At 41.4% G+C, this 13,346-nt stretch overlaps 1 pseudogene; it reads left to right on the top strand.

The window, feature by feature from the left end:
• The first annotated feature begins 2,781 nt into the window (after positions 1–2,781).
• On the top strand, positions 2,782–12,487 carry LOC111825160 (annotated as a pseudogene).
• Positions 12,488–13,346: the final 859 nt, after the last annotated feature.

Here is a 13,346-nt window from a genome sequence, read left to right as displayed (position 1 = left end):
GACACTGTACACATAGGCAGTCAACACACTGAATAAAGAAATTCCAAGTGGATGGAATTGTAAGATGTATCCTTGATTACACAGTTTGAATTTCTTTTGGGAAGTTCCTTCCCAACCTTTTAAGGCCTCGCCCTGGGCTGCCATTCAAACATTTCCCAAATGATCTTATAATTTTGGCAGTTGTATTTTGCCTGACATTTTTGTAGACCTCATTTATATTTCAACTACTTCAATATGGATAATAATAGTTATGGTCTAAAACACAGAATGTCTTTTGAAATTAATGTGTTTTGATTGCTGTGAATGCCCTGTCTGATACTAGTGTAATTCATAAATGATATGATGAGACCATTCTTCCAGGGTTTCGGGCTGTTCTGTAAGTATATTATTTCTAGCGATATTTTGCAGGCTTATGAAAGTGGTAGTCCTGCAATGCAGGCCAGGGGGAAATGCCAATTTAAAGGATTGAAAGAAAAGTATAACAAACCACTATATTTGTCAGCAGTTTGAGGTACCGAAAATATTTGTGAAATTTCAAACACCATCCATTTCCTCAGGCCTGTATGTTCCAAATGGTAACATTACAAGTCAGAATTCACAGGCCTGCAGAAATATTTCCAAAGACTGTTTCCTGAGTCCCCAGGGAGGGTCTCATGTCCACTCTATGGGTGCTCCCTCTTCTCTGCTGTCTTTCCCCAGGTACCTGGCGGTACTGCATCGCCTCCCAGAACAGATGTTTGCCCCTCAGCTGAGGCACAAGAACCCTCCACATGCCAAACTGCTCAGTGTTCTGTTCCATTTCACATCCTGTTAGGTAAACGGAGCTGTGCTACTTGGACAAAGTTTCTGTAAAGTTTTCCTAAAACAAATCTTTCAGATTTACTCACTGCTCTAGGCTTAGCACAGGGCTCACATATAAACTCACTGGGCTCATAGAAGACCCACCTTCATGGACACTAAATGACAGACACTGTTCTATGCTCAGGACTCCTCCCTATCCTCATAACCCCGAAGTTTTAGTATCAGATCACACTCTTCGAGCTTTCTCTCCCCTTCAGAAGAGGCTTTCCTTCTTCTGGTAGAATCTTCTAGCAGGCCTGCTCCAGCAGCTCAGAAATACCCAGCCAGTCTGAATTGCAATCATGCACCAACTTAGATTTAAGTGGGTCTCCCAACACAAAAATGTAGTGTATAGTTGCATGAGACTCCAAGACCTGAAGTGTAGGAACGGTTCACTAGATATATCCTAACTCACTCACTCACTTGTTGGACAACACAGGTAAGTCAGTGAACCACTCCCAGCCTCAGTTCCTAGACGATTCCAGTGATATCAACCCATAATTCTGCCCGATGACTAAGTAGACATACTTTTTCTTCTCTACATGCTGAGAACACCCATCTGAGAGAGAAATGTAGACGGGTGAAGTCATAACAGTCTCCCTCCTCACTAAACATAACACATGGTGCAATGATGCAGGGGGAACAGGTGGACAGCCTAGTCCTCGGAAGCCAGGCACGGAAACTTTGAAGCAACAAAACACAAGAGCAGGACAGAAAGCCTTAACTTTCTTTTGTAAAACAAGAGGCAAGAAAAAAGGTGAGAAAGAGACATTACACTGAGACAAAGATAACTTCTCCTGAACTTCCTAGTGGGCTAAGATAGGACATTCTTTTTAGGATTAAGATGGAGAAAAACTATTCCCTTGGATGGCATGAACTAAAGGTATCTTCTCAAGACTGAAGATAAGCCCAGCTTGTCTCCCTAAGGCTAGAAGGGCTCCATATGATAAAAATAACAACTAACAAATGGAGCACTTACTACATGCCAGACACCGATTTAAGCATGTATATGCATTAATACATTTAATCATGACATCAACCTCATGACATATTACTATTGTCATCCCATTTTAATGATAAGAAAACTGAGGCATAGATAGGTTAAGCAAGTTACCCAAGATCCACAGCTAATAAATTGCACAAGTAGGATTGGAATTTAGCCAATCAGGGCAAGAGCACTTAAGTCACATGGCACCAGGGTTTCTCAAGTTTCGCACTAGTGACACTTTTGGCTGGATAACTCTTTGTTGTGGAGAACTGACCTGTGCATTATAGGATATTTAGCAGCATCCCTTACCTCTACCCGCTAGATGCCAGTAGCATCCTCCCCAGCTGAGTCAATAAAAAATGTTTCTAGGAATTTTCAAAATCCCCCCTTGTTGAGAAGCATCATTTGGTACTGACAGTCCCCATAGTTTGACTCTATCACAGCTCTGACTGAAGTTCCTGTCCCTAGATCCCTTGAGATTATAAAGTAGTTTGATGCAGACATTAAACAAATAATATAGTTATAATGCTTAGGAAAGCTCCATGCACACAGCAGCACTAATAATGTAAACACGGGGTATTATTATTGCTGTTTTTGCTATTGTCCTCATGACAGGGAAGACAGCAGAGCAGAGTGTAAGGGAAGCTGCCATGGGTAACCAGAAATTTGGGGAGTGATTCTCCCCACTCTTGGATAATCAACACCAGGGCTGCAGTGTGGAAGGTCCAGCCATCGGCCGTAGCCAACAGTAGGAGCTTAGTAAACACAATCAAAACAGGCAGAAAAGTAAATCATCAGGAAAAAGTTTCACTTCTTTCAGTGAGTTTTCCTTAAAAAGCTATTCTGAGTGTGTGATAACTTTCCTATTCTTGCAATTAATGCTTTTTATTGGATATAATTGAGTAATCAGGCCCGTGGGCTTATTGAGGAACACAGCTCGTGTCAATCGGGCAATGGCTTGCAGAAGGGAAAAGGTAGGTCTGCATAGGAGCAAGAAAAGGAGACCTGGTTGGTGTGTGAAAGAGATGACTATTGCTCATAATGTGTCTACAAGTAGGTGTCCATCTTCACCTGGTGACTGAAGCGCAAACCATACTTCAGGGGGACTGGAGAATTCCCACACCCGTGTGAAGTACTAGTAGGCACTGGACTCATTCCAGGAACGGCCGCAGAGGGCTTTCAAGAGAACAGAGACTCCGAGACACTAAGACACCCCTGGACAGCTTGTGAGCTGCTTGGTAAAATCCACCCTAAGCCTTCACCACTAAAGCTAAGACAGGCATCAGCTTCTTGAAAGCAAGAAGTGTTAAAAATTCAGGGAACATGAGACACAGAGCACGTGAAAAGATTTTGCCATTTTCATTGAAAGCATTGTGTTCACTTGATAATGTTTACAGTCACAGAAAAGCCGCAGGGATGTGAGGAAACCTACTCACCCCGGCGAAATGGCCACCTTTCTATAGGCCCGTTTAACATCCCTGGGTCTCTGTTTCTTTATCTGAAACCACAGCTGTGTGGTACCTGGTTTTACCTTTTTCACATACGATATTGAATTTAGTTCTCATAACACCCTGAGAGGTGGGTGTTATTGTCCTTAATTGAGAGGTAAAATTGAGGCGCTGAGAGGTTAAGGTACTGATTTAAAGTTCCCTAAACGGTCCTAGGTACACCAGGCTTTCCTTTCCTTCTGCATGTGACAAGACAGAATGAGAGGCAGGAAAATTATTCCTCTGGGATGCAGTTCAAAAAGGACCAAAATTGTGTGCAGGGTTATTTTAGAACAGGACACAAGTTCTCAATTCAGAGCGGGGCGGGGGGGTGGGGTGGGGTGGAGGGGAGAATTTTTTAAAGCCATGCAGCCTATCTTGAGGCACATTTTAGGGGGGTTTGCAAACATTTTAAAAATTTGCTTTTACATGCAAAGCCAAGATTAAACTATTTTCAGAGCACAGTGTTGGTTCTCTGAGTTATGGAGGGGTCTATGCTTAGTCTATGGGCTCCATAAATATTAATGAAGGCCCAGATAACAGATGATAACAGCTGTGGTTCTGGGCTAGTTCTCATGCCTTGTATCTGCACCCAGCGGGGTTGGCTATGATTTCATGTTTAAAGAACTGAGCTTCATGATACAACATATAAGGCTCAGTGATGTATGTCTTCCTGCTACTGAACAATGAACTCTGTGCAAACTCACAGCTACACACACACACACACACACACTGAAATCAGTAAAAACCAAACTTGTTGAATTTATACAACTGTTTATTTTTGTCTGTTTCATTTTTTGCCTCTGGGACTCCATTTTTTGCCTTAATTTGGTTATTTTGTTGATGTCTAGAAGCCTACATATGGTACCTTCTGGAAAAAGCAGCTACTGTCCCTAATTTTCCCCAGCCTACCCCTAAGTGTCCGTGCTTTCTGTCACAATGTCTCCTTCACCTCTGCTTCCAGCCACACCTGACACTCTTAGTTCACCTGTCTTCCGTTTATTCACAAGGCTATGGACGTGTTTCTTTAGCAATGAGCCTCTATGTCGTATGTGTCTTCACGGCCTACATCTTCACGCAGACACAGGTCTGAATATATGCACTGCCTGCTGCTGGCCAAGGGGCGGAATGCCATTTTCAGACTGAATAAGAACGAGCCACCCTGGGCCTCTGTCTTGTGTTCACATTACACTGTCCATAGGAATTGTCTAGTTTTGTAATTTAAACTTCAAAGCAAGTCCAACATTCATGCCTGCCTACAAACTACCCAAAAGTCACCAAGCCCACACAGCATAATCAGTCTGAAGTCACAAAATTATACTACAAATCATGAAGACACTTGAAAAAATGACCATTCACTGTTTTACTTTTCAACAGAAAATTATAACCAAATACCAGAAGCTGTAAAAGGACAGTTAATTTAACAAAATAATCATCTGACTATAGCATGGCTTTTCTTTCTAGAAGCATCTTACATGATATTTAGATATTTTTTCTCTGTACCTTGAAAAGGTAGGAAGTAAATATCTAAACATCCTTTTATTTTTCTAAAAATGATATATCCATGATACTTATCATTAATGACTTTCTAGAAGACAATATGAAAACATATCCATATTTCAAACATGCATAATCTTCAAATCAATGAGTCTACTTCTAGAAATTTACTCTTAAGACATTATAAAAGTGTGCGAAGATGTACCCAAAAGTGCTTCATAATAATGCAGAAAGAAGCCAGTTGAGAGAATGATGTAAAACATAGTTATGGGCATGGAATTTGGGCATGATATGTTTCTAAATGAAATATAATAGGTTTTTGAAAGAACATATCTATGTCTGTTTATGTTTGTGTGTGTACATACATAGAAAAAATACCTAGAAAGATATTTATCAAAGTATTCAATGGATTATCACTGGGTGGTAAGATTAAAGATTATTTTTACTTACTTCTTTATACCTCTTTTTATTGTATAACTGCTTTGCAAGAGAATGAAAGTAAAACTATTTAAATTTTTGGGGAAACACATAACAAATATTAATACCAAATTGAAATATGTTAAAATCAACCATTAGAATCTATACCACAGAATCTCAGGGGCCCAGTGTAGTGATTGCAAATTCCCTCTGTGCTTCCCCAAGCCCGCTGACTTGGTGAGGGCTAGGGAAAACCATGACTATGGGAAAGACCTGGAGCCCTAGCCAATTTTGCTCAGTGGATAGAGCATCGGCCTGCAGATTGAAGGGTCCTGGATTCGATTCCGGCAAGGGCACATACCTAGGTTGCAGGCTCGATCTCTGGCCCTGGTCAGGGCACATGTGGGAGGCAACCAATTGATGTATCTCTCTCACATCCATGTTTCTCTCTCTGTGTCTCTCCCCCTCCCTTCCACTCTCTCTAAAATCAATGGAAATATCCTCGCATGAGGATTAACAAAAAAAAAAAGAAAAGAAAGAAAGAGAGAAAGAAAGAGAGAAAGAGAGAGAGAAAGAAAGAGAGAAAGAAAGGAAAAAGAAAGAAAAGACGTGGAGCTTTTCCAATGCTGTCACTCCACACACAGCCTTGTCTCATTAGTAATTTAATATTTGCCGCCTCCCCCTGCCTTCCCAATACTAATGGGCAGGCTGCTGGTGACTGACTGATGGTATCTCTGTTGCCAGAAAGATGAGCTGAGATGTCAGAGGAGTGGAGGTGAAAGTGAAGAAGGGCAATGAAATCCAGAAAAGCATGCCCAGGAATCACATGCTCTCACATCCGGAAATGCATCTACTCATTAGGACACAACCGGGGGCAAATATTCAATGCAGCCATTTAGCATTGCATTACAAAAAATGAAACAGGCACAGACACTAAATCCAACTTCACTTTTTCTCTCTTTCTTTCTTGTTTTTCTTCTCTCTCTTTCTCTCTGGAAAATTTTGAACATCCCTTATAACCTGTCATATGGGCCATGCCACCTCTGGAGAGAGATGCTGTCTTTCTGAGTGGCGTGTGGTCATATTTATATTTAAAAGCTCCCTTTTCCCCTGCATTCTGGTCCCAGAAATGGAGTCCACTTTGCTCATTCTTGGCCCAGACGTGACCAGCATCCAGTTCCTGGCCCCCAGCACTTCTGCAGGCATCTCCAATCTGACCTGTCATGAGCTCAGACACCACCAGGCATGTGATGGGCCAGTTAAAGCTGAACGTCAAGCAGAGACAGAGCATGTAGATTCTATTAAAAGGACACACGACTATCCATACAAGAGGAAATGTTGTCATCCTGGTCAGGCCTGGATCCAGTCTGTGCTGGAGAAGATGAAAGGACCCTGGCTACAACGAGGAGTCACCACATACTAATATAACCTAGTCAGATACATTGCAATTTCTTGCCATTTCTTTTCTATGAAGGTTGCCATTATTTCACACACATTTGGCATTGATAAAAGTAATTGTTCCGTTACTACCTGTCTCATAGGGATGAAGGAACAAGCATTTTTACAACTGGGTTTCGACCACTTTGAAGTTACTTCCTCAAATCTCTCTCCACCCCTACTCTATCCTCTTTACATGACATTTTTTTCTTTAAATACAAATATTATATTGTTGCCCTAGCCAGTTTCGCTCAGTGGATAGAGCGTCAGTCCTGGGTTCAATTCCAGTCAAGGGCATGTACCTGAGTTGCAGGCTCTTACCTGGCCCAGGCCCGAGCTCTGCTCAAAGCTCGTGCAGGAGGCAACCAATCTATGTTTCTCTCAAATCAATGTTTCTCTCTGTCTTTCCCTCTCTCTTCCACTCTCCCTAAAAATCAATGGAAAAATACCTTTCAGTGAGGATTAACAACAACAAAATATTATGTCTTTCTCTATGACATGCAAACATACAAAGTCTGGACGAAGAGCCAAAGAGCTGAGGGCACTGCCCCAATTTTGAGTGCTGAAAATGGAATTAGGAAACTCATACTATGATTCTTTCAAAGCAATTTGGAGGCAAGCCATCGCCAGATTAATGAGATGTAGGTGAAGCAATGACCCGCTCAAAACGCTCAAAACCAGAAGTCGGGTACAGACCCTGTGGCCCCAAGTCTCTGGAATGTCGCCACTCACTGCTCCTAAGTCCACCCACTGCCTTCCCACCTGGAGCAAGTCAGCCGGGCAGGGAGGAAATATGGCTCCTTGTGCCACTGCTTATTGTTGCTATGGTTTATGTGTTTTTAACAACACGCTACAAATGAGGTTATAATATGAAATGTTCATTTCCCTCGATGTTATTGTTAGGACACTCAGTGGTAAAAGGGAAACCGTCCGATATGCAATAACCACATATGCTGCTGGATTTCACACTGGAAGAAAATGTCTATGACTTTCACCTTGCAGGGATGATACAGCATGTTTGAGAAATACAGAGGGAATAGAACAAACAGTGTTTACCATCCAACTAATCGACTAACAGAGCAATAGTAGTAGTTGGCAATGACATTCGCTGATATAAACCTGCAGTGCTGAGCCTCACAGAAATGAGTGAGATTTAGTTCCATTTCAGTTACAGTAACAATAGGAACCAGGCACACGCGACTCTATCTTAGTGGTAGCAGGGGACAGATTGCAAAGCAGCTCTACATTCAATGATCAGACAAGAATGAAGCCCTCCTCCCGAAAAGCAAAATGGAATAATTGCCAGAGGCAGCTTGCCCCGAGTTCTAAGCCTTAGGAGGCGATTTTTTTATTTTTATTTTTTGCAAAGGGAACCATGGGGAAGAAAAATGAAAATAAACTGCTCTGGTTCTAGGCATTCTTTGTGCCTGGGCACTGGCTCTCCTTACACAATCCTCAGAAGAGTGGATGGTTCCAAAAGAACACAAAATTGAGCATGATAAAGAGCCATGTTTTTATTGCCCTGAATAAAATAATTCAGGTCTCCCAAACAGGTGTCTAGGGTGTAATAAAGGCTTGAGAATCTACCTTATAGTATTTCGAGATTACGTCCTCTCTACAGTTGAGTCAAAACACGAAGAAACCAAGTTGTAATAGAATTTTTTAAATTAACACTACAATGAAAATAGAAATCAATATTGGAAACTTAAAAAAAAAAGTGGCTCAGTTGTTGAGCGTTGACCTTTGAACCAGGAGGTCAGGTTTCAATTCCTGGTCAGGGCACATACCCAAGTTGCAGGCTCGACTCCCAGAAGGGGGAGTGCAGGAAGCAGCCGATTAGTGATTCTCTCTCATCATTGATGTTTCTCTCTCTCTCTCTCTCTTTCTCTCTCTCCCCCTTCCTCTCTGAAATCAATAAAAATATTTTAAAAATAAATTAAAAAATAAAATTGTTAAAAAGTGTATTTAGCTTTTATGCCAGCCTGAAAACAAGCAACCCTGTATAGGTCTGTTCACTGGGATTTGACTTGACAATTTGACATCTACCTTTTCCTACTTCTGTTACGTTAATCCCACCCGTCCCTTCCACTCCCACTCACGAGCCCTTTATAATTTCTTTCCTCCTTTACACCCAAGTGCAGAAGTGAAGTGTGAAAAGCAGTGTAAGTGCTCTTAACTTACTGGGAAAGGAAACTATCCGGCCATGGTTTATATTCTATGATATTAAAGTAATTCATCTGAGTTTGTGCTAATGACAGTAAATCTGTCGTGCTGACAAGCTGTGGTCAATTATCCTTTCTACAGCCTTTTAAAGCCCAAGCACTAGGAAGTGCGTCAGTGTTGGAAACTGTGGCTTGCTAATTCAAACGAAACAGCCAACCAGCTTGAGAAGCTCTTTGAATGGTACCCCACCGCGCTCCTCACCCCCAAACAGCTCCCCTAGGGGCCTGCCCATGCTGGGACACTTCCGCTGGGATTTACATGAACTACAGGAATGGAGGAAATGGTTTAAATAAAGAGGTGTGTTATTTATCCCTATAATGAGTAGTTTAACGGCGACAATTAGGAAGGAAATTCTACAAGCCTGAACTCCAGTTACTTATTACTGCCACTGAAAGTCAATTAAAGTATCTAAGTAATTACAGGGATTGGGATCATCTGTCATCTTGCAAATCACAGGAGAGGGAAGAGGCATTTGGTCTGTTTTGAAAACGCGTGATCTAGTCTTCCTCATGTTGGTTAATTTTTGGACGAGGGAGCGTGTGCGTGGGCTTGCCCCACACATCTGAAGATCTGTTGATCTGGGAGTTCTACAGAAATGTTCGCTGGATTTCCATCCAACCTCAGCGGCTGTGCAAGGAGCAAGAGTCCAGGAGCAAGGAGGTGAGGAAGGGCCCATTCTTCCAGGTCAGTCACCCACACTCTCTTCAACTCAAGAGCAAAGATGCCTTGTTCCTCCTTGTGCTCCTACTGTGCCAAGTCCTGTTCCCTTACCCACTTCAAGGCCAGCCTGCTCTCTACCATCCTCCAGGACCTCCCTCAGTCATCTCAGTCATCTTAGCTCACTGTCTCACAAATATTCTCATCATGATGTAAACCACTTCTGTGCTTTTTTCAGTCTGTTACTTAAGATGCATTCTTCCCCTCTCTCTGTCTAGCCAAATCCTCTCACCCTGCAAGGCTCAGCCGAAGTCCTGACTCCTCCTTCATGTGGCATCCAATACCAAACCCCTCCTTCTATGAATCGCCTGTGGAGTTCCATGTTTATGGCTCAGTGGTTCTCAGATTGTGAACACTAGCAGGGGCTACATCTCCACTTCTTGCTCCACATCTGGGATATATTTACACCCCCAAAGTGGTACCTCCTGAGCTTTGGTTTCTGTGGTTGCTGTAGTTTAGTCTCAGGTTTGGTTAAATGTCTTAATCAGCTATAGCTGGCATTCCTTCATTTGTCCACCCCATCATTCATTCCACAGCATGTTGAACGGCTACTTAGAGCAGGACATCAGAACTATGGCTTCTAAGTTTGAATCTGGTGCTTCCTCTCCTACCACATTGCCTGAATGGGAAACTACATTTGCTCACACTCCCTGCGCAAATGAAGGAGTCTCTTAATGCTCATCATTCCTTCCTTGGCTAATGCTTGCAGAGAAATGGTCATAAAAACACATACAAAAGAAAAAAAAATAACTCTCTCTCCTGGGGCTCTCCTCAGAGCACTCTCAGTCCAAACTAGAGGACAAAGAGAGGAAAATATTTTCAAATGATCTCCAAATGACTTCAGTTTTACATAAAGTTCAAGTTTGGTTCAAGGGATGGGCAGAACGTGGGTCAGCCAGCTATGTTAGGGTCAGCCAGATGCTGGGGTCAGCCAGCCATGTTTGGGTTGAATTAAGAACACTTGCTGTTCTTCACATCCCAAGACAGATATTGGAATTTTAACTTTCCTCCTTGCAGCCTCTTTATGTTTTAAAAGTTCATTTCACCTTCAAGTGAGACTTCCCTGAGGATCTATTTTCTCATTCTCCCTTTTCATTGCATGTCCTTTGGTAGCTCCTATTCCACACCTGTGGTGTTTAGACTTCATATTTCCACTTGCATTTGCCACCAATATGTTGTTTGTGTAAAAATTAATATACTACATGTGTCCAAGGAAACTGATCAGGAGGAAACAAGAAGTCTGACTGATGGGAAAACCCACAAATGTTTTCGTTAATGTTTCTCCCTGTTTTGTGCAGGAGATAGTGCCTACATGAATGCATTGAACATAGGATATTCATGTTCTAGGACAGCAAATATAAAGGCAAGACTGACAATTTCAGAAACTTTAGGTCAGGTCCAAGGATGCTTAAACCCTTCCATGGCTCAAGCTCTCTTACAATAGTCAGCACTGGAACCGTTGTATCTGTGTTGTAACACCCACACCACCAACAAGTATGGGGGCATTTTGTGATGGTTCTTTGCTGCCTCCTGGGTTGGGATTTTCTGGCCTAAGCATACTAACATCAGTATGGGCCCACTGCATTATACACACACACATACAAATTCAGACCGCCTTTGAAGTAATCCGTTTTCCAGGCTACTTGCTTGATCAGAACCCTTCTCCTTTTTAATTGAGCTTCACAGTCAATGATACATTCATTTCAACCATAAAATACATATTTACTGACATCCACTATTACATGGCCTAGGACTAGGTGCCACTAGAGCATAATCTCATCCTATATTGGCAGCAAAGATGTCCAGGGATCATCCTGGGGAGGTACAGCTTGGCACTTCCCCATGGAGGGGGACCCAGCTACAGCCCAGGCCATGCCTACATCCCACTGGACATAGCTGAAGATGGGGACATGAGGGGACTGTGGTAGTCCCTGAAGCCTGTATGGGGATGTGAAATTCTGAGATTTGAAGACTGAATCATACTCTCTCCAATACCAAGTTTCTCTTCTGTGATCTGGGTGATTCACAGGAGCTTTTTCAGAAGCAAATTCTATAGCCAGAAGCATGGATTATATGACTTTTATGTTGGTCTGCAATTGTTTATGAGCTCCAGTATTTTCATTGGAGTAAATTAACTTTTGAAATAAAACCAATAAAAGCAAGGTTTCCTATTCTGACACCAGAATAGGATCCATGAGAGCAGGTCAAAGTGGCCATGCAATTCTTAAAGAACCGTTATGGTGGACCGATTGCTCTCAATGGGTGCTGGCAAGGTTGTCAGCTTTGTAGCTTATGCATTTGAACTGGTCATCCTAGGCCTCCATTAGGAGCTCTCATTGTCCTTGTTAACATGTACAGTTATGGTCATTCATGCTCCCAAACAAGAGGACACAGAGACATGAAGTGAAATGTCTTGCGAGGTGATCCACATTTTGTGATTGCTGCAATACTTGTGGTCATTGTCGTCCTGATATTAATCTCTTTGTTGGGACTTCACCATGAAAACAAGCATTCTTGTTACATAACCATCTGCTCTGTAAGTGGAGTGCTTTTAGTTGGCTATGTTAAAGGCCTGGGCATTACTTTAAAGAACTTTCTGCTGCAAAGCCTCAGCTGAGACATCCTTTGGCTTGGATTCTGCTGCTAATCCTCATAGCCGGTGTAAGCGCACATTAATTAGCTAAACAGGGCTCTGGACATATTGAACTCATATACAGAAACTCCAATGGATTATATATTCTTTATAGTGTCAGTTTTAATTTGCTCATCTCGTCTTCTTAAGGAGGGGCAAGATATGCCTTTTGATGACATCAATGATACTCTGATTGGCTTCCTTAAAATCATGTTGGGATGATGATTACATGCCTTTAAAGATATCTGATTAGTCTGGCAAGACAGCCTATCTCATTTTGATAAGTTGAAAAAACAATGGGTGTATTCTCTCTAACATTCTTAATATCGCTAATATTCTTAACAGCAATGAATAAAGTTTCACCTGAGAAATTGAACAGCTAACTGATGAAAGTACCTCCCAAAGAAATAGAGGTCTGACAGGTTTTTGAGAAACAAATTCAATTAAAATATTATTCTGTAATTCTGCTGCAAAATGAGTTTGAATTGCAAAATGTGTCTAAAAATGACATGTCCTCTTAAATGATATTATCTAGAGACCATCTATTTAAGATTTTACTAATTTGAATCAAGAAAAATTAATTTTCTCATATTTAAATTATAGACATTAACTAAAAAGACTTTAGTATGTGGCTGCTTTCTATTTTTAGTAACATTGTATTATTGCATATGTATTTTAAGTCTTGATTCCTCCATGAAGAACTCATGTATTAATGCCAATTTTTACATGTAAAAATTAAATGCCCAATTTCTTTATTGTCGAAAATACAAAGATAGGTCTCTGCACAGTGGTATTGGTCAAGCAACCTACTAGCCAAATAAGAGTAGATTTTTTTTTCAAAATATTGTTGCAAACTTTTGTTTGTTTGGGAAAATTAATTTGGGAGGATTTCTGATAGGTTGAGTGGGTTATCAAACTTGGTAATAATGTTTTGGTTGGTTTGTAACTATAATGAAGAGACCAATTGTCCTTTGACTCAGAGATGAATCTACCAAAGAGTGCTGAGTGGCTCCCATTTGAAGTTAAGGATTATGAGATGTTTACTTACATCCGTTTAAGAACAGGATGGGAGAGCTATGAGAAGTTGTATTTTTAAGAAAATAAAACC

This window comes from Myotis lucifugus, unplaced genomic scaffold (genome assembly GCF_000147115.1).
Source record: "Myotis lucifugus unplaced genomic scaffold, Myoluc2.0 scaffold_15, whole genome shotgun sequence".
Classification (NCBI taxonomy): Eukaryota; Metazoa; Chordata; class Mammalia; order Chiroptera; family Vespertilionidae; genus Myotis; species Myotis lucifugus.
Note: the sequence above shows the minus strand (reverse complement) of the source record. Positions and strands in the feature narration are given on the sequence as shown.